The sequence below is a fragment of the Puma concolor genome, chromosome C1 (genome assembly GCF_028749965.1).
Source record: "Puma concolor isolate L17-30 chromosome C1, mPumCon1.1.hap2, whole genome shotgun sequence".
Lineage (NCBI taxonomy): Eukaryota > Metazoa > Chordata > Mammalia > Carnivora > Felidae > Puma > Puma concolor.
The window spans coordinates 110,515,839-110,534,386 of NC_141674.1; the positions used below are offsets into that span (position 1 = coordinate 110,515,839).

Below are 18,548 nucleotides of genomic sequence, written 5' to 3' on the forward strand. Positions count from 1 at the left end.
CATGTTTCTGCCTGTAAAACCCAGCACATACTCCTCAAAATAAAATCACTACTCAGTCATGCTTCCCCCATACTGGAAAAGCACAGCTCTCAGCGGGGAAGGCAAACATTCTCTGAATTAACCCTAAATACTTTGATTTATCACCTTATCCTTTATGCTGCTAGAAGACGGATAGCTTGTGCTTCAGCAGCCTGTGGTGCTGCCTCTTAATTGGGGCGGGGGGGGGGGGCAAGAAGGGCCTGTGAATTTCCGAGAAACTTAACAGAGGCCCCTGTAGCGCTGTTTCTGAGGCCCAGGTGTAAAACGGATAGGACCTGACAGGACAGGCTTTCTGAGTAGACAGAAAGTTCTTGCAGAGGCCACTCCTGCCAGGATGTCATAGACCTGAGGGTGCCAGCAGCTGGTGACCAAAGCTCTGCCCAGTAAGTATAGAGACCTTGTCAACTAACAGCAGAATGGCATGGCACAAGAGTATCATAAATGATGACTAAAGGTTAAGGGTTCAGATAACATGGATACATGGCACAAGGCACAATTTACCAACTGAACTGGGGTGTGTTTTTACCTGTCTGAATTTCAGCTTTCTCATATGTAAAATTGATATAAAATAGGACTGTCATGGCTGTGAAATGAGAGTACCTGTATAAAATGCTTAGTTAAGCACCATGCATAAAGCAACCTTCGATCAGTATTGGAAAGTATTGGTGGAAGCCATGAGGTCCAGCACAGGCTGTATATCCTAATTTTGTGACCTCAAGCAAGTTGCTGGGGAGGAAACATGGAGCTAAGGAAAGTCACAGCCTCTCAGTGGCAGAGGTGGGAGGCAAGGTTGAGTTCAAATATGACTGGACAATCAATGATAAAGGCTACTGTTTGTGAAATCATGACTCCCTGAACCTTCCAGTCACATTGCATGTGGACTTTCTATTCTCTCTCAAGGTAGGCAAAATTCTTTGGGTAGAAAGCCCTCATACTGCTAACTGCATTCATACTTGAAGGACCAACAGACAACAGCCAAGGTCCCTGAGTAGAGAAAGTCCTCAGGCAGTCAGAGATGGTTTAACTTGCTTCATGTTGCCTCTCAAACACAGGGCCCTTCACATTGTCATGCCTCCTTTTGGGTCTCTGTTTCTTCAGCCAGTTTCCCCATGATCTATAAAGCTCTTGTTTTCTGTAAACATTGCAAAAGAGGTAAGCAATGCATAAGTGTCTGTTCTTCTCCCTCCTGTCCAGGAATCATCTGCCCTAGTAGGACCTATTCTAGCTGCAAATGCACACAGCTAATTCTCCACCTGGCAGGAGCTGCTGGAAAGCATAAAAAGTGGGTCAGCTCATCAGAGTCATTTGTCCCAAGAGAATACACAACAAAGGGGAGAAAAATGTGTTAATTTGGCCAGAAAAAAAAAATGTTTTTTTTCAATGCATTATGGTTGCAAGAGGAGCTTGAATTAAACTACTTATGTATTCATTCATTCATTCATTCATTCAACATACACTTAGAAAGATCCAACCCTGTGCAGGACACTAGAAATACCAAACTTAGGGGCGCCTGGGTGGCGCAGTCGGTTAAGCGTCCGACTTCAGCCAGGTCACGATCTCGCAGTCTGTGAGTTCGAGCCCCGCGTCCGGCTCTGGGCTGATGGCTCAGAGCCTGGAGCCTGTTTCTGATTCTGTGTCTCCCTCTCTCTCTGCCCCTCCCCCGTTCATGCTCTGTCTCTCTCTGTCCCAAAAATAAATAAACGTTGAAAAAAAAAATTAAAAAAAAAAAGAAATACCAAACTTAAAAGGGAGGTCCATAATGCAGTACGAAGTTCACAGGGCTTAGGTACCAAACTGACTTAGGTTTCAATTTAATTCTACCATTTATTTGCTGAATAACGTAGAATAAGCTGCTTAACATCTCTGAGCCTTATTTCGTCGTCAGTAAAATGGGAATGATAATAGCTACCATCCAAGTAATGTACAGTATAAATGTGTCAGATGTCTACACCATGCCTGGGAATGATAATAGCTACCATCCAGAGTATTGTACAGTATAAATGTGTCAAATGTCTACACCGTACCCAGGGTTCAATAAATGCAAACTGCTATTATTATTATCATTATCATCAGTATTAATGCTTCTATTCTAAACAAATAATAGATTGTGCTTAAGGAAAAAAAATATGTCAGAGCTGGCATCTGCTATTATAACCTATTATTTCACAAAATTCTCTTTTTAACATAAAAGGGGGAAAACAAAAGTAGGGAGACATTCACAAGACAGAAACTCAGGAGTTTCAGTGTCATGTATGCATGCATGGGTTATCCTTTCTCCTACAGCTGTCAGCAAACGTCACCAAGAACATACTACTATTTATTATTCAGCTTTGTGGGTCTAAGCAAAGAAAATTTAGTAGGTCTGTAGGGAATATCTCCATTCACTTAGCAGATGGCTGAAAAAGCAGTCAGGGTCAGAGTGCACCAAAAGTTGAACATAAATCAGCAAAGTGAAACTGTCAATACAAAGGCAATTGTGCCCAGGGATGTGTAAATAGAATGACAGTTCATCTCCTCCACTGGGGTCTAAATTTGGCATACAAAAATGTGTTTAAAACAATGTCACTAATATACTAGTGAAGTGAGATCACCTTTGGGTGCTCATTATATACCAGGCATTATGCCAACATATTTATTCATTACAAATAACCACTTCTAATCTATTGTACTATGTAGCACAATAGCCCTACGAGCATTATTATCCTCATTTTACAATTAAGGGCCCAGAAAGATCAGAAATATTGAGCAATCTTTCCAAAGTCATTCAGCTGGTGAAACCATTCTTTGATCACAGAACTTTCTGACACAACCAGGCTGTTTCCACTGACATAGCTGATTCTACATTGTGGACTCTTCTATGCACCATCATTCTGATTCATTGAGGGAATAGGGAAGAGGATATGTTTAGTGTTTTAACATACAACAAAGGTACTTCCTGATTTGAAAGAAAGAGGTGAGGAGAGGAGTTAAATTGGCAGAGGAGTAGGGGGAACCAATGCTTGTTTCATCCCTTGAGCACAGCTAGATAAATATCAGAATCATTCTGAACACCCAAGAAAATCAGTATGAATGCTGAGAGAACTAACTGCAGCACTCAAGGAGAAAATAAACCACATCATGGAAGTTGGAAGATGCAGAGACATGATCTGGGGGAGAAAAGAATCACGGATATTACAGAGGGGAGGAAGCCTCGATCTTGGAGAGAGGCGAGAGAGAAAATGGTGCACAGGGGATTGCACAAAAGAAATATTTCCCCAAAACCATTGATTGGAGTGGATGATTATCACAAGTTTTTACAAACAGCAGAGCCCAAAGTCTGAAGTTTTAGAAGTTTGTACCATTGCTGGGTAGAGGCTGGCAGGCACAGCAGTGCTTCTGTGGGGAAGGAAGACCAAAGCCCAGGATTGCACACAGTGGTTTGAAGATCCCCTGGGTGGCACAGTCAGAGACAGTTCCCCTTCTTGGAGTGCACTGGGGACAGATGATATGGCCTCTTTGGGGACAAAAGAGCTGGTGAGCACCAATGTGCTTCCCAGTTCGTTAGCATAGAAACAGAGACACTGGCTGAAGGCAGAAAATCATGGTGTTTACTTTTTTGCTGCACTTTACCATAAGCTCTGAACTGCTGCACAGCCATGTGACTGCTTTTCTGAGACAAACCAGCACCAACCAGCGTGGCAAGGCTCTCCTCCAGAGGATCATCATAGGTCTGTGCCACACAGGGTCCCTAAAATTTGGAATTTTGAAACCAAGCTGCATGCCTGAGATAAAACACAAGAGTACTGTGCCGCCTGGCAGGCAGACAGCTCAGACACAGGTACAGTGAAGGCAGGAATCTGATGGAAGCTGGAGACACAAGAGGGGAGATTGTTTACTCTGAAGGTTTCCTGGAGAATGGTGGGCATGAACTCCCTGCTCTGGGGACAAGAAACCGCGCAACACCGTTTTCCCCTAGCCCATCACTGACTGACTTCAGTGAGCAGCACAGCGCCCCCAGTGGAGGCTGGACCTACTTACACCAAGCCCTGACTCCCTGTGCCTATAGGTATGCCTTCAATAAGGCAAGCACCTAAGAACCAGTGTAGCAGTTCCCTCCCTCAGAAGACCAGCACAAACCCTGTGTAGTTACAAAGTCTAATGATCAGAGGGCTACAAAGCTTCAGCTCTAGGAAAAAAAATAGGATTTAGCTTTTTTAACCAGTTGACCAAAATCACCGAATCAAAACTTGTCACACAGTGGACAAGGTCCAAGCATTCCCCACTGCAGGCAAGAATAAGCTCTGCAGAGGACTGACATGAGGGAAAGAGCAGCCAAAACACAATAGCTGAGTGCACATTCTGAGACATTTCCTGAAGCACCAGGCCCAAGACTATATAGGACCACCTCTTAATATAGTCATTACTCTCAGGAGCAGAAATATAACAGGCTTTCCTAACACACAACACACACACACACACACACACACACACACACACACACAGTGACCTAGATGAAATGACAGGATGAAGGAATTCACTTCAAAGGACAGAACAAGAAGAGGTCATGGCCAGGGATTGAATCAAAATAGATATAAGTAAGATGCCTAAACCAGAATTTAAAACAGAAATCATAAGGATACTATCTGATCTTGAGAAAAGCACAGAAGATACTAGAGAATCCCTTACTGCTGAGATAAAAGAACTAAAAACTAGTCAGAAAAAATTAAAAATGCTATAGACAAGATGCAAACCCAAATGGATGAAATGACAACAAGGATGTATGAAGCAGAGGAACAAATCAGTTATAGAGAAGGTAACATCTTAGAGGGGTGCCTGAGTGGCTCAGTCGGTTAAGTGCCTGACTTTTGGTTTTGGTCCAGGTCATGATCTCATGGCTTTGTGGATGTGAACCACAGAGCAGAGCCTGCTTGGGATTCTCTCTGCCTCCTTTCTCTCTGCCCCTCACCCACTCATGTGGTCTTTGTCTCTTTCAAAATAGATAAATAAACAAAAATAAATTTAAAAAAAAGATAAAATCATGGAAAATAATGATGAAAAGAAGAGGGAAAGAAAAGTATCAGACCACAAATGTAGACTTAGAGAACTCAACAACTCCATAAAGCATGATAACATTCATATCATAGCAGTCCCCCCAAAAAAAAGACGGGAAAAAAGAGGGGAGAAGGTATATTAGAGGAAATTATAGCTGAAAACTTCCCTAATCTAGGGAAGAAAACAGTCATCCAAATCCAAAAGGCACAGAAACTCCCATCAAATTCAACAAAATTGACCATTGTCAAGACATACTACAGAAAAAATATGCAAAATACAGATATAAGGAAAGAATCCTGAAAGCAGCAAGGAAAAAGAAATCCTTAATCTACAAGGGAAGACAAATCAAGTTAGCATCAGATCTATCTACAGGAATCTGACAGGCCAGAAGAGAGTGGCATGATATATTCAACATGCTGATGGGGCTAAATATGCAGGCAAGAATACTTTATTGAACAAATCTGTCATTCAGAATAGATGGAGACATAAAGAATTTCCCAAACAACTAAAGGAGTTCATGACCACTAAACCAGCCCTGCAAGAAATATTAAAGAAGACCCATTGATTGGGAAATAAAGAGCAAAAGTAACAATGACTAGAAAGGAACAGAGAAAATCTCCAGAAACAGCAACTTACAGGTAAACAAAACAAAAAATGGCAATAAATTCTTATCTATCAATAATTACTATGAATGTAAATGGACTAAGTGATCCAAACATACAGGGTGTCAGAATGGATAAAAAAAAGCAAGACCTATCTATATGCTGCTTACCAGAGATTCATTTTATTTTATTTATTAATTTTTAATTTTTATTTATTTTTGAGACAGAGAAAGACAGAGCATGAACGGGGGAGGGTCAGAGAGAGGGAGACACAGAATCCGAAGCAGGCTTCAGGCTCTGAGCTGTCAATACAGAGCCTGATGCAGGGCTCAAACTCACGGACTGTGAGATCATGACCTGAGCCAAAGTTGGACGCTTAACCAACTGAACCACCCAGGCGCCTCACCAGAGATTCATTTTAGACCCAAAGACAACACCAGATTGAAAGTGAGGGAATCAAGAACAATCAATCATTCTAACAGACATTTAAAAAAAAACTGAGGTAGCCATACTTATATCAGACAAACTAGACCTTAAAACAAAGATTGTAACAAGAGATGAAGAGAATTATATCATAATTAAGGGGTCTATCCAGCAAGGAAATGTAACAATTGTAATTGTAGATATTTATGGCCCCACTTGGTAACAACCAAATATACAAATCAATTAGTAAAGAAACACACTGATAATAATACAATAGTAGTAGGGGACTTTAACACCCACTTACAGCAAGGGACATATCATCTAAGTAGAAAATCAACAAGGAAACAATGGCTTTGGATAATACACTGGACCAGATGACTTAATAGATATATTTAGAACATTTCATCCTAAGGCAGTGGAATACAAATTATTTTTGAGTGCACATGGAACATTCTCCAGAATAGATGACATACGGGGTCACAAATCAGGCCTCAACAAGTACAAAAAGATTGACATCATACCATGCATATTTTCAAACCACAACGCTATGAAATTTGAATCAACCACAAGAAAAATTTGGAAAGACCACAAATAAATGGAGGATAAAGAACAGTATAAAACCCTTGGGCTACATCAAAGGCAGTCATAAGAGGGAAGTATATATCAATACAGGTCTACCTACCTCAAGAAGCAAGAAAAGTCTCAAATACACATCCTACCCTTACATGTAAAGGAGCTAGAAAAAGAACAGCAAATAAAGCCTAAAACCAGCTGAAAAAGGGAAATAATAAAGATTAGAGCAAAATTAAATAATATGGAAAAAACAAACAAAAAACAGTAGAACAGATCAAAGTAAGATCTGGTTCTTTGAACGAACTAATAAAATTGACAACCCCCTAGCCAGACTTATCAAAAAGAAAAAGAGAAGGGACCAAAATAAATAAACTCATGAATGAAAGAGGGGAGATCACAGCCAAAACCACAGAAATACACACTATTATAAGAGAATATTTTGAAAAATTATGTGCCAACAAACTGGGCAATGTGAAAGAAATGGACAAATTCCTAGAAACTCAGAAACCACTAAAACTGAAGCAGACAAATATAAAATTTGAACATCCCCAACATCACTAAATAAATCGAATCAATAATCAAAACTCTCCAGGGGCGCCTGGGTGGCTCAGTCGGTTGGGCGTCCAACTTTAGCTCAGGTCATTATCTCACAGTTTGTGAGTTCGAGCCCCACATCTGACTCGGTGCTGACAGCTCTGAGTCTGCAGCCTACTTTGGATTCTGTGCCTCCTTCTCTCTGCCACTCTCCCACTTGTACTGTCTCTCTCTGTCTCTAAAAATAAATAAATGTAAAAAAAAAAATCTCCAAACAACCAAAAGTCCAGGGCCAGGTAGCTTCCCAGGAATATTCTACCAGATTTAAAAATATATATATATTTAAATTCAAGTTAGTTAATTACAGTGTAGTATTGCTTTCAGGATTCATCACTTACATATAACATGCAGTGCTCATCACAAGTGACCTCCTTAATGCTCATCAACCATTTAGCTCATCCCCTCCCCAACAACCTCTCCTCCAGCAGTGCTCAGTTTGTTCTCTGTATTTAAGAGTCTTTTATGTTTTGTCTCCCTCTCTGTTTTTATTGTATTTTACATTCCTTTCCCTATGTTCATATGTTGTGTTTCTTAGATTCCACATAAGAGTGAAATCATATATTTGTTTTTCTCTGACTGACTTATTTCACTTAGCATAATACACTCCAGTTTCATCCACTTGTTGCAAAGATTTCATTCTTTTTCATCGCTGAATAGTATTCGTGTATATACCACATCTTTCGTATCCATTTCATCAGTCTATGGACATTTGGGCTTTTTCCATATTTTTGTTATTGTTGATAGTGCTGCTATAAACATTGGGGTGCATGTGGCCATTCAAATCAGCATTTTTGTATCCTTTGGATAAATACTTAAAGTGCAATTGCTGGATCATAAGGTAGTTCTATTTTTAATTTTTGAGGAACTTCCATATTGTTTTCCAGAGTGTACCAGTTTGCATTCACACCAACAGTACAAAAGTGTTCTCCTTTCTCTGTATCCTTGTCAACAGCTGTTGTTTCCTGACTTGTTAATTTTAACCATTTTGACAGGTGTGAGGTGGTATATCATTGTGGTTTTGGTTTATATTTTCCTAATGATGAGTGATGTTGAGCATCTTTTCATGTGTTTGTTAGACATCTGGATGTCTTCTTTGGAAAAGTTTATATTCATGTCTTCTGCCCATTTTTTCAATGGATGATTTGTTTTTTTGGGTGTTGTGTTTGATAAGTTCTTTATGGCTTTGGGATATTAACTTTTTATTAGATATATCATTTTCAAGTGTACTCTCCCATTTTTTAGGGTGCCTTTTATCTTTGTTGATTATTTCCTTCGTTGTGAAGATCATGTTTGCTTTTGTTTCCCTTGCCTCCTGAGACATGTCTAGTAACAAGTTACTGTGGCTGAGGTCAAAGAGGTTTGTTGCCTGTTTTCTCCTCTAGGATTTTGATTGTTTCCTGTCTCACATCCATTCCTGTCTTTCATCCATTTTGAATTTATTTTTCTGTATGGTGTGAGAAAGTGGTCCAGTTTCATTCCTCTGTATGTTTCCATCCAGTTTCCCCAACACCATTTGTTGCTGAGACTGTCTTTTTTTTTCTGTTGGACATTCTTTCCTGCTTTGTCAAAGATTAGTTGAACATATAGTAGTGGGTCCATTTCTGGGTTTTCTATTCTGTGTCATAGATCTATGTGTCTGTTTTTGTGCCAGTACCACACTGTCATGATGAGTACATTTTTGTAATATAGTTCGAAGTCCAGATTTGTGATGCTTCCTGGCTTGGTTTTATTTTTCAAGATTGTTTAGATTATTTTGAGTCTTTTGTGGTTCCACACAAATTTTGGGATTGTTTGTTCTAGTTCTGTGAAAAATGGGTGGTATGTTGATAGGGATTGCATTGAATGAGTAGATTGCTTTGTGTAGTATAGACAGTTTAACAATATTTGTTCTTCTGATCCAATAGCATGGAATATTTTTTCCATTTTTTACATCTTCTTGAATTTCTGTCATGAGCTTTCTATAGTTTTTAGTGTATAGATATTTTACCTCTTTATTTAGGTTTATTGCTAGGGTATCTTATTTGTCTGGTGCAAATGTAAGTGGAATCAATTCCTTGATTTCTCTTTCTGCTGCTTCATTATTGGTGTATAGAAATGAAACAAATTTCTGTACATTGATTTCATTTCCTGCAACTTTGCTGAATTCACGTATAAGTTCTAGCAGTTTTTGTTGGAGTCTTCTCAGTTTTCCATGTAGAGTACCATGTAATCTGCAGAGTAAAAGTTTGAATTCTTCTTGCCAATATTTATATCTTTTATTTCTTTTTGTTGTCTTATTGCTGAGGTAGGACTTCCACTACTATGTTGAACAACAGTGGTAGATTGGACATCCGTGTCATGTTCCTGACGTTAGGGGAAAAGCTCTCAGTTTTTCCCCATTGAGGATGATATTAGCTATGGGTCTTTTTTGTCTATGGCCTTTATGATGTTGAGGTATGTTCCTTCTATCCCTACTTTCTGAGGGTTATTATAAAGAAAGCATGCTGTATTTTGTCAAATGTTTTTTTCTGCATCTATTGAGAGGATCATATGGTTCTTATCCTTTCTTTTATTAATGTGGTGTACCACATTTATTGATTTCTGAATATTGAACCACCCTTGTAACCCAAGAATACATCCCACTTGATCGTGGTGAATGATTATTTTAAAATACCACTGGATTTGATTTGCTAGCATCTTGAGAATTTTTGCATGCAGTTTCATCAGGGATATTGCCCTATAATTCCCCTTTTCAGTGAGTCCTCTGTCTTCTTTGGGAATCAGGGTAATGCTGGCTTCATAGAATGAATTTGAAAACCTTCCTTCCATTTCTATTTTTTTGGAACTTTTTGAGAAGAATAGATATTAACTCATTTTAAAGTGTGGTAGAATTTCCTTGGGAAGCCATCTGGCCGAGGACTCTTGCTTCTTGGGAGAATTTTGATAAATGATTCAATTTCTTTTCTGGTTATAGGCCTGATCAAATTTTCTATTTCTTTCTGTTTCAGTTTTGGTAGTGCATGAGTTTCTAGGAATTTGTCCATTTCTTCCAGACTGCCCAATTTGTTGGCATATAATTTTTCAAGTATTCTCTCATAATTGTTTGTATTCCTATGGTGTCAGATGTGACCTCTCCTCTTTCATTCATGATTTTAGCTATTTGGGTCCTCTCCCCTTTCTTTGTGATAAGTCCGGCTAGGGGGTTATCAATTTTGTTTATTCTTTCTCTTTTTTTTTAATGTTTATTCATCTTTGAGAGACACAAAGAGACAGAGCATGAGCAGGGAAAGGGCAGAGAGAGGGAGACACAGAATTCGAAGCAGGCTCCAGGCTCCAAGCTGTCAGCACAGAGCCCTATATGGGGCTCGAACTCACAAACTGCAAGATCATGACCTGAGGAGAAGTCGGGCACTCAACTGACTAAGACACCCAGGCGCCCCTTGTGCTCTAAGTGAGGCATTAAAATCTACTATTATGGTATTACTCTCAATGAGTTTCTTTATGTTTGCTATTAATTGATTTATGTATTTGGGTGTTTTCATATTGGGGGCATAAATATTTACAATTATTAGCTTTTCTTGATGGGTAGACCCCTTTCGATCTAATGCCCTTCTACATGTCTTGTTACAGTCTTTGTTTTATAATTTATTTGTCTTATATAAGTATGGCTACTCCGGCTTTTTGTGATGTCCATTAGCATGATAGATTGTTCTCCATCCCCTCACTTTCTTTTATTTTTAATTTTTTTAACATTTATTCATTTTTGAGAATGAGAGAGACATAGCATGAGCAGGGGAGGGGTAGAGGAGGAAGATACAGAATCCAAAGCAGGCTCCAGTCTCTGAGCTGTCAACACAGAGTCTGACACGGGGCTCAAACTCACAAACTGTGAGATCATGACCTGACTGAGCCAACCAGGTGCCCCTCCATCCCCTAACTTTCAATCTGCAGGTGTCTTTAGGTCTGAAATGAGTCTCTTGTAGGCAGCATTTAAATGGGTCTCATTTATTTATTTATTTATTTATTTATTTATTTATTTATTTATTTTTAACGTTTATTTATTTTTGAGGCAGAGAGAGACAAAGCATGAACGGGGGAGGGTCAGAGAGAGGGAGACACCGAATCTGAAACAGGCTCCAGGCTCTGAGCTGTCAGCACAGAGCCCAACGCGGGGCTCGAACTCACAGACCGCGAGATCATGACCTGGGCCGAAGTTGGCCGCTTAACTGACTGAGCCACCCAGGCACCCCTGGGTCTCGTTTTTTTAATCCATTCTGATACTGTATGGTTTTTGACTGGAGCTTATAGTCCATTTACATTTATAGTGATTATTGAAAGACATGAATTTAGTGTCATTGTGTTACCTTTAGAGTTGCTGTTTCTGGTGATATTCTCTGTTCCTTTGTAATCTTTGTTGCTTCGTTTTTTCGGTTTTTTTTTTTTCCTTCACTCAGAGGTCCCCATTAAAATTTCTTGCAGGGCTGATTTAGTGGTCATGAACTCCTTTAGTTTTTGTTTCTCTGGGGAACTCTTTATCTCCTTTCTATTCTGAAGGACAGCCTTGCTGTATAAAGAATTCATGGCTGCATATTTTTTCCATTCAGCACATTGAATATTTCCTGCCACTTCGTTCTGCTCTGCCAACTTTCAGTGGAGAGGTCTGCTGCTAACTTTATGTGTCAACCCTTGTAGGTTAAGGACCTTTTGTCTCTAATTGCTTTCAGAATTCTCTCTTTATCTTTGTATTTTGAAATTTTCACTATGATATGCCAAAGTGTTCACTTGTTTTTGTTGAAAATAAAGTTCTCTGTGACTCTTGGACTTGACTGTTTCTTTCTCCAGATTAGCAAAGTTCTCATCTATAATTTGCTCAGATAAACCTTCTTCCCCTTTTTCAGACTCTACTTCTTATGGGATTCCTATGATATGGCTATAGTTTCATTTCATGGAATCATTTAGTTCCCTAAGTATACCCTCCTGATCTAATAATTTCCTCAGCTTATTTTCCATAATTTTATCTTCTACATCACCAATTCTCTTCTCTGCTTCTTCAGTCCTCATTGTCACTGCATCCAGTTTGTTTTGCATCTCAGTATAGTATTTTTATTTCACCCTGACTAGTTCTTAAGACTTTTGTCTCTACAGCAAGGGTTTCTCTGGTGCCTTCTGTGCTTTTTTCAAGCCCAGCCAGTAGTCTAATAACTATTGTTCTAAATTAATTTTCAGATAGGTTGCTTATATCTGTTTTGAGCAAGTCCTTGGCTGTGATTTCTTCTTGACCTTTCTTTTGGGCAGAATTCCTTGTCTTGTCATTTTGGCTAAGTTTCTGTCTTTTGTGTGTTATAAAATTTTCTTATGTTTCCTGAACTGCTATATTAAAAAGGGGTCGTATAGGGGCACCTGGACGGCTCAGTCAGTTGAGCTTCTGACTCAGGTCATGATCCCACGGTTCACGAGTTCAAGTCCTGCATCAGGCTCTGAGCTGGCAGCTCAGAGCCTGGAGCCTGCTTTGTATTCTGTGTCCCCCTCTCTCTTCACCCCACCCCTGCTTGTGCTCTGTCTCTCTCTGTCTTTCAAAAACGAATAAACATAAAAAAAATTAAAAAGGGGTCATACACTGCCCAGGGCCTGGCACTTCAGGAAGTGTTTCTGGTGTGTGCTGTGTGCACAATGTGGTTGCATTTTGTCTACCCTTTCCTACTGGTCAGTCCTTTGTAGAACTCCTTCTTCTTGCAGTGGTGGAGTGTTTGGATCTTTAACTAGGTGTGCTTTGATTTGCATACCAGTCTGTCTGCCTCCAACTGTGTAGATCCTTCTGCCACTCTGCAGGTCAATTTCCTGGGTGTTCCAAGTGACCAAATGATATGACCTCAACACAGCTCTATTTGAAGGCTATGGAAAGCCCAGGGTACCCCTACTTATCTTCCATTGTTGCTCTTTCTTCTACCAGACTTTTAAAGAAGAGTTAATATCTGTTCTTCTCAAACTGTTCTAAAAAATAGAAATGGAAGGAAAACATCCAAATTCCTGTGAAGTCCTTGATTCCAAAACCATACAAAGACACCACTAAAAAGGATAATTACAGGCCAGTATCCTTGATGAACCTGGATGCAAAAATTGTCAACAAGATACTAGCAAATTGAATCCAACAGCACATTAAAATAATTATTCACCACTATCAAGTGAGATGTATTCCTGGGTTACAACGGTGGTTCAATATTCAGAAATCAATCAATGTGACACACCACATTAATAGAAGAAAGGATAAGATCCTTGCAATACATGCAGAACAAACATTTGAAAAAGTACGGTATCTATTTTTGGTAAAAACCCTCAACAAAATAGGGATACAGGGAACATACCTCAACATAATAAAGGCCATATAAAAAAAAAGCCCACAGTTAATTTCATCATCAATGGTCAAAACCTGAAAGCTTTTACCCTACTGTCAACAAGAACACAGGGATGTCCACCCTCAGCACTGTTGTTCAACATAGTATTGGAAGACCTAGCCTCAGAAATCAGACAACAAAAAGAAATAAATGGCATCCAAATCAGCAAGGAGGAAGTCAAACTTTCACTATTCACAGACAACATGATACTCTATGTAGAAACCCTGAAAGACTCCACCAAAAAAATACCAGAATTGATATGAAAATTCAGTACAGTCAGAAGATATAAAATCAATATATGAAAATCTGTTGCATTTCTGTAGAGCATTAATAAAGAAGCAGAAAGAGAAATAAAGGAATTTATACCATTTTCAATTGCACCAGAAAACTAGGATACCAAGAAATAAACCTAATCAAAGGAGAAAATGAAATGTACCTTGAAAACTATAGAACACTTATGGAAAAAATTGAAGAGAAGATAAAAAATGGAAAAACATTCCGTGCTCATGGATTGGAAGAACAAATATTGTTTTTATTTATTTATTTATTTATTTATTTATTTATTTATTAATTTATTTATTATGAAATTTAGTGTCAAATTGGTTTCCATACAACACCCACTGCTCATCCCAAAAGGTGCCCTCCTGAATACCCATCACCCACCCTCCCCTCCCTCCCACCCCATAAACCCTCAGTTTGTTCTCGGTTTTTAAGAGTCTGTTATGTTTTGGCTCCTTCCCTCTCTACCATTTTTCTTTCTTCCCCTCCCCCATGGTCTTCTGTTAAGTTTCTCAGGATCCACATAGGAGTGAAAATGTATGGAATCTGTCCTTCTCTGTATGACTTATTTCACTTAGCATAACACTCTCAAGTTCCATCCATGTTGCTGCAAAAGGCCATATTTCATTCTTTCTCATTGCCATGTAGTATTCCATTGTGTATATAAACCACAATTTCTTTATCCATTCATCACTTGATGGACATTTAGGCTCTTTCCATAATTTGGCTATTGTTGAGAGTGCTGCTATAAACATTGGGGTACAAGGGCCCTATGCATCAGTAATTCTATATCCATTGGGTAAATACCTAGCAGTGCTATTGCTGGGTCATAGGGTAGACCTTTTTTAATTTTTTAGGAACCTCCACACTGTTTTCCAGAGCAGCTGCACCATTTTGCATTCTCACCAACAGTACAAGAGGGTTCCTGTTTCTCCACATCCTCGCCAGCATCTATAGTCTCCTGTTTTGTTCATTTTAGCCACTCTGACTGGCGTGAGGTGATATCTGGGTGTGGTTTTGATTTGTATTTCCCTGATGAGGAGCGACATTGAGCATCTTCTCATGTGCCTGTTGGCCATCTGGGTGTCTTCTTTAGAAAAGTGTCTATTCATGTTTTCTGCCCATTTCTTCACTGGATTATTTGTTTTTCAGGTGTGGAGTTTGGTGAGCTCTTTATAGATTTTGGATACTAGCCCTTTGTCCCATATGTCATTTGCAAATATCTTTTCCCATTCCGTTGGTTGCCTTTTAGTTTTGTTGATTGTTTCCTTTGAAGTGCAGAAGCTTTTTATCTTCATGACGTCCTAATAGTTCATTTTTGCTTTTAATTCCCTTGCCTTTGGGGATGTGTCAAGTAAGAAATTGCTGTGGCTGAGGTCAGAGAGGTTTTCCCCTGCTTTCTCCTCTAGGGTTTTGATGGTTTCCTGTCTCACATTCAGGTCCTTTATCCATTTTGAGTTTGGTTTTTTTGTGAATGGTGTAAGAAAGTGGTCTAGTTTCATCCTTCTGCATGCTGCTGTCCAGTTCTCCCAGCACCATTTGTTAAAGAGACTGTCTTTTCTCCATTGGATACTCTTTCCTGCTTTGTCAAAGATTAGTTGCCATACTTTTGTGGGTCTAGTTCTGGGGTTGCCATTCTATTCCATTGGTCTATGTGTCTGTTTTTGTGCCAATACCATGCTGTCTTGATGATTACAGCTTTGTAGTAGAGACTAAAGTCTGGGATTGTGGTGCCCCCTGCTTTGGTCTTCTTTTTCAAAATTACTCTGGCTATTCAGGGCCTTTTGTGGTTCCATATGAATTTTAGGAATGCTGGTGCAATTCTGATTGTGATTGTATTGAATGTGTAGATAGTTTTCAGTAGTATTGACATTTTAAAAATATTTATTCTTCCAATCCATGAGCATGGAATGTTTTTCCATTTCTTTATGTCTTCTTCAATTTCCTTCATAAGCTTTCTATAGTTTTCAGCACACAGATCTTTTATATCTTTGGTCAGGTTTATTCCTAGGTATGGTATTTTATACTTCTTGGTGCAATTGTGAATGGCACCAGTTTCTTTATTTGTCTTTCTGTTGCTTCATTATTAGTGTATAAGAAAGCAACAGATTTCTGTACATTGATTTTGTATCCTGCGATTTTGCTGAATTCATGTATCAGTTCTAGCAGACTTTTGGTGGAGTCTATTGGGTATTCCAAGTACAATACCATGTCGTCTGCAAAAAGTGAAAGCTTGACTTCATCTTTGTCAATTTTGATGCCTTTGATTTCCTTTTGTTGTCTGATTGCTGATGCTAGAACTTCCAACACTATGTTAAACAACAGCGGTGAGAGTGGACATCCCTGTCGTGTTCCTGATCTCAGGGGAAAAGCTCTCAGTTTATCCCCATTAAGGATGATATTAGCTGTGGGCTTTTCATAAATGGCTTTTATGATGTTTAAGTATGTTCCTTCTATCCCGACTTTCTCGAGGGTTTTTATTAAGAAAGGATGCTGAGTTTTGTCAAATGCTTTTCCTGCATTGATTGACAGGATCATATGGTTCTTAACTTTTCTTTTATTAATGTGATGTATCACATTGATTAATTTGCGAATGTTGAACCAGCCCTGCAGCCCAGGAATGAATCCCACTTGATCATGGTGAATAATTCTTTTTATCTACTCTTGAATTTGATTTGCTAGTATGTTATTGAGAATTTTTGCATCCATATTCATCAGGGATATTGGCCTGAAGTTCTCTTTTTTTACTGAGTCTCTGTCTGGTTTAGGAATCAAAGTAATACTGGCTTCATAGAATGAGTCTGGAAGTTTTCCTTCCCTTTCTATTTTTTGGAATAGCTTGAGAAGGCTAGGTATTATCTCTGCTTTAAATGTCTGGTAGCATTCCCCTGGGAAGCCATCTGGTCTTGGACTCTTATTTGTTGGGAGATTTTTGATAACTGATTCAATTTCTTCTCTGGTTATGGGTCTGTTCAAGCTTTCTATTTCTTCCTGTTTGAGTTTTGGAAGTGTGTGGGTGTTTAGGAATTTGTCCATTTCTTCCAGGTTGTCCATTTTGTTGGCATATAGTTTTTCATAGTATTCCTGATAGTTATTTGTATCTCTGAGGGATTGGTTGTAATAATTCCATTTTCATTCATGATTTTATCTATTTGGGTCATCTCCCTTTTCTTTTTGAGAAGCCTGGCTACAGGTTTGTCAATTTTGTTTATTTTTTCAAAAAACCAAGTCTTGGGTTCGTTGATCTGCTCTACAGTTTTTTTTAGATTCTATATTGTTTATTTCTGCTCTGATCTTTATTAATTCTCTTCTTCTGATGGATTTGGGGTGTCTTTGCTGTACTGCTTCTATTTCCTTTAGGTGTGCTGTTAGATTTTGTATTTGGGATTTTTCTTGTTTCTTGAGATAGGCCTGGATTGCAATATATTTTCCTCTCAGGACTGCCTTTGCTGCATCCCAAAGTGTTTGGATTGTTGTATTTTCATTTTCATTTGTTTCCATATATTACTTAATTTCTTCTCTAATTGCCTGGTTGACCCATTCATTCTTTAGTAGAGTGTTCTTTAACCTCCATGCTTTGGGAGGTTTTCCAGACTTTTTCTTGTGGTTGATTTCTTTTTTTTTTTTTTTTTTATTTATATATGAAATTTATTGTCAAATTGGTTTCCATACAACACCCAGTGCTCATCCCAAAAGGTGCCCTCCTCAATACCCATCACCCACCCTCTCCTCCCTCCCACCCCCCATCAACCCTTAGTTTGTTCTCAGTTCTCAACAGTCTCTTATGCTTTGGCTCTCTCCCACTCTAACCTCTTTTTTTTTTTTTTCCTTCCCCTCCCCCATGGGTTCCTGTTAAGTTTCTCAGGATCCACATAAGAGTGAAACCATATGGTATCTGTCTTTCTCTGTATGGCTTATTTCACTTAGCATCACACTCTCCAGTTCCATCCACGTTGCTACAAAAGGCCATATTTCATTTTTTCTCATTGCCACGTAGTATTTCATTGTGTATATAAACCTCTTGTGGTTGATTTCAAGCTTCATCGCATTGTCGTCTGAAAGTATACATGGTATGATCTCAATTCTTGTATACTTATGTAGGGCTGTTTTGTGACCCAGCATGCGATCTATCTTGGAGAAGGTTCCATGTGCACTCTAGAAGAAAGTATATTCTGTTGCTTTGGGATGCAGAGTTCTAAATATATCTATCAAGTCCCGTCTGATCCAGTGTATCATTCAGAGCCCTTGTTTCTTTATTGATCCTGTGTCTAGATGATCTATCCAATGTTGCAAGTGGAGTATTAAAGTCCCCTGCAATTACCACATCCTTATCAATAAGGTTGCTTATGTTTGTGATTAATAGTTTTATATATTTGGGGACTCCCATATTCAGCACAAAGACATTTATATTTGTTAGCTCTTCCTGATGGATAGACACTGTAATAATTATATATGCCCTTCTTCATCTCTTGTTACAACCTTTAATTTGAAGTCTAGTTTGTCTGATATAAGTATGGCTACTCCAGCTTTCTTTTGACTTCCAGTAGCATGATAGATAGTTCTCCATCCCCTCACTTTCAATCTGAAGATGTTTTTACGTGTAAAATGAGTCTCTTGTAGACAGCAAATAGATGGG

At 38.8% G+C, this 18,548-nt stretch overlaps 1 long non-coding RNA gene across 1 annotated transcript in view; it reads left to right on the plus strand.

Moving 5' to 3' along the window:
• Nucleotides 1-300: 300 nt before the first annotated feature.
• Nucleotides 301-18,548, plus strand: part of LOC147578384 (uncharacterized) — a 48,745-nt gene continuing 30,497 nt past the window's right edge. Inside the window, exon 1 of the long non-coding RNA XR_015254255.1 lies at nt 301-422. This is a non-coding gene — a long non-coding RNA (uncharacterized LOC147578384). The remainder of the gene's footprint in view (nt 423-18,548) is intronic.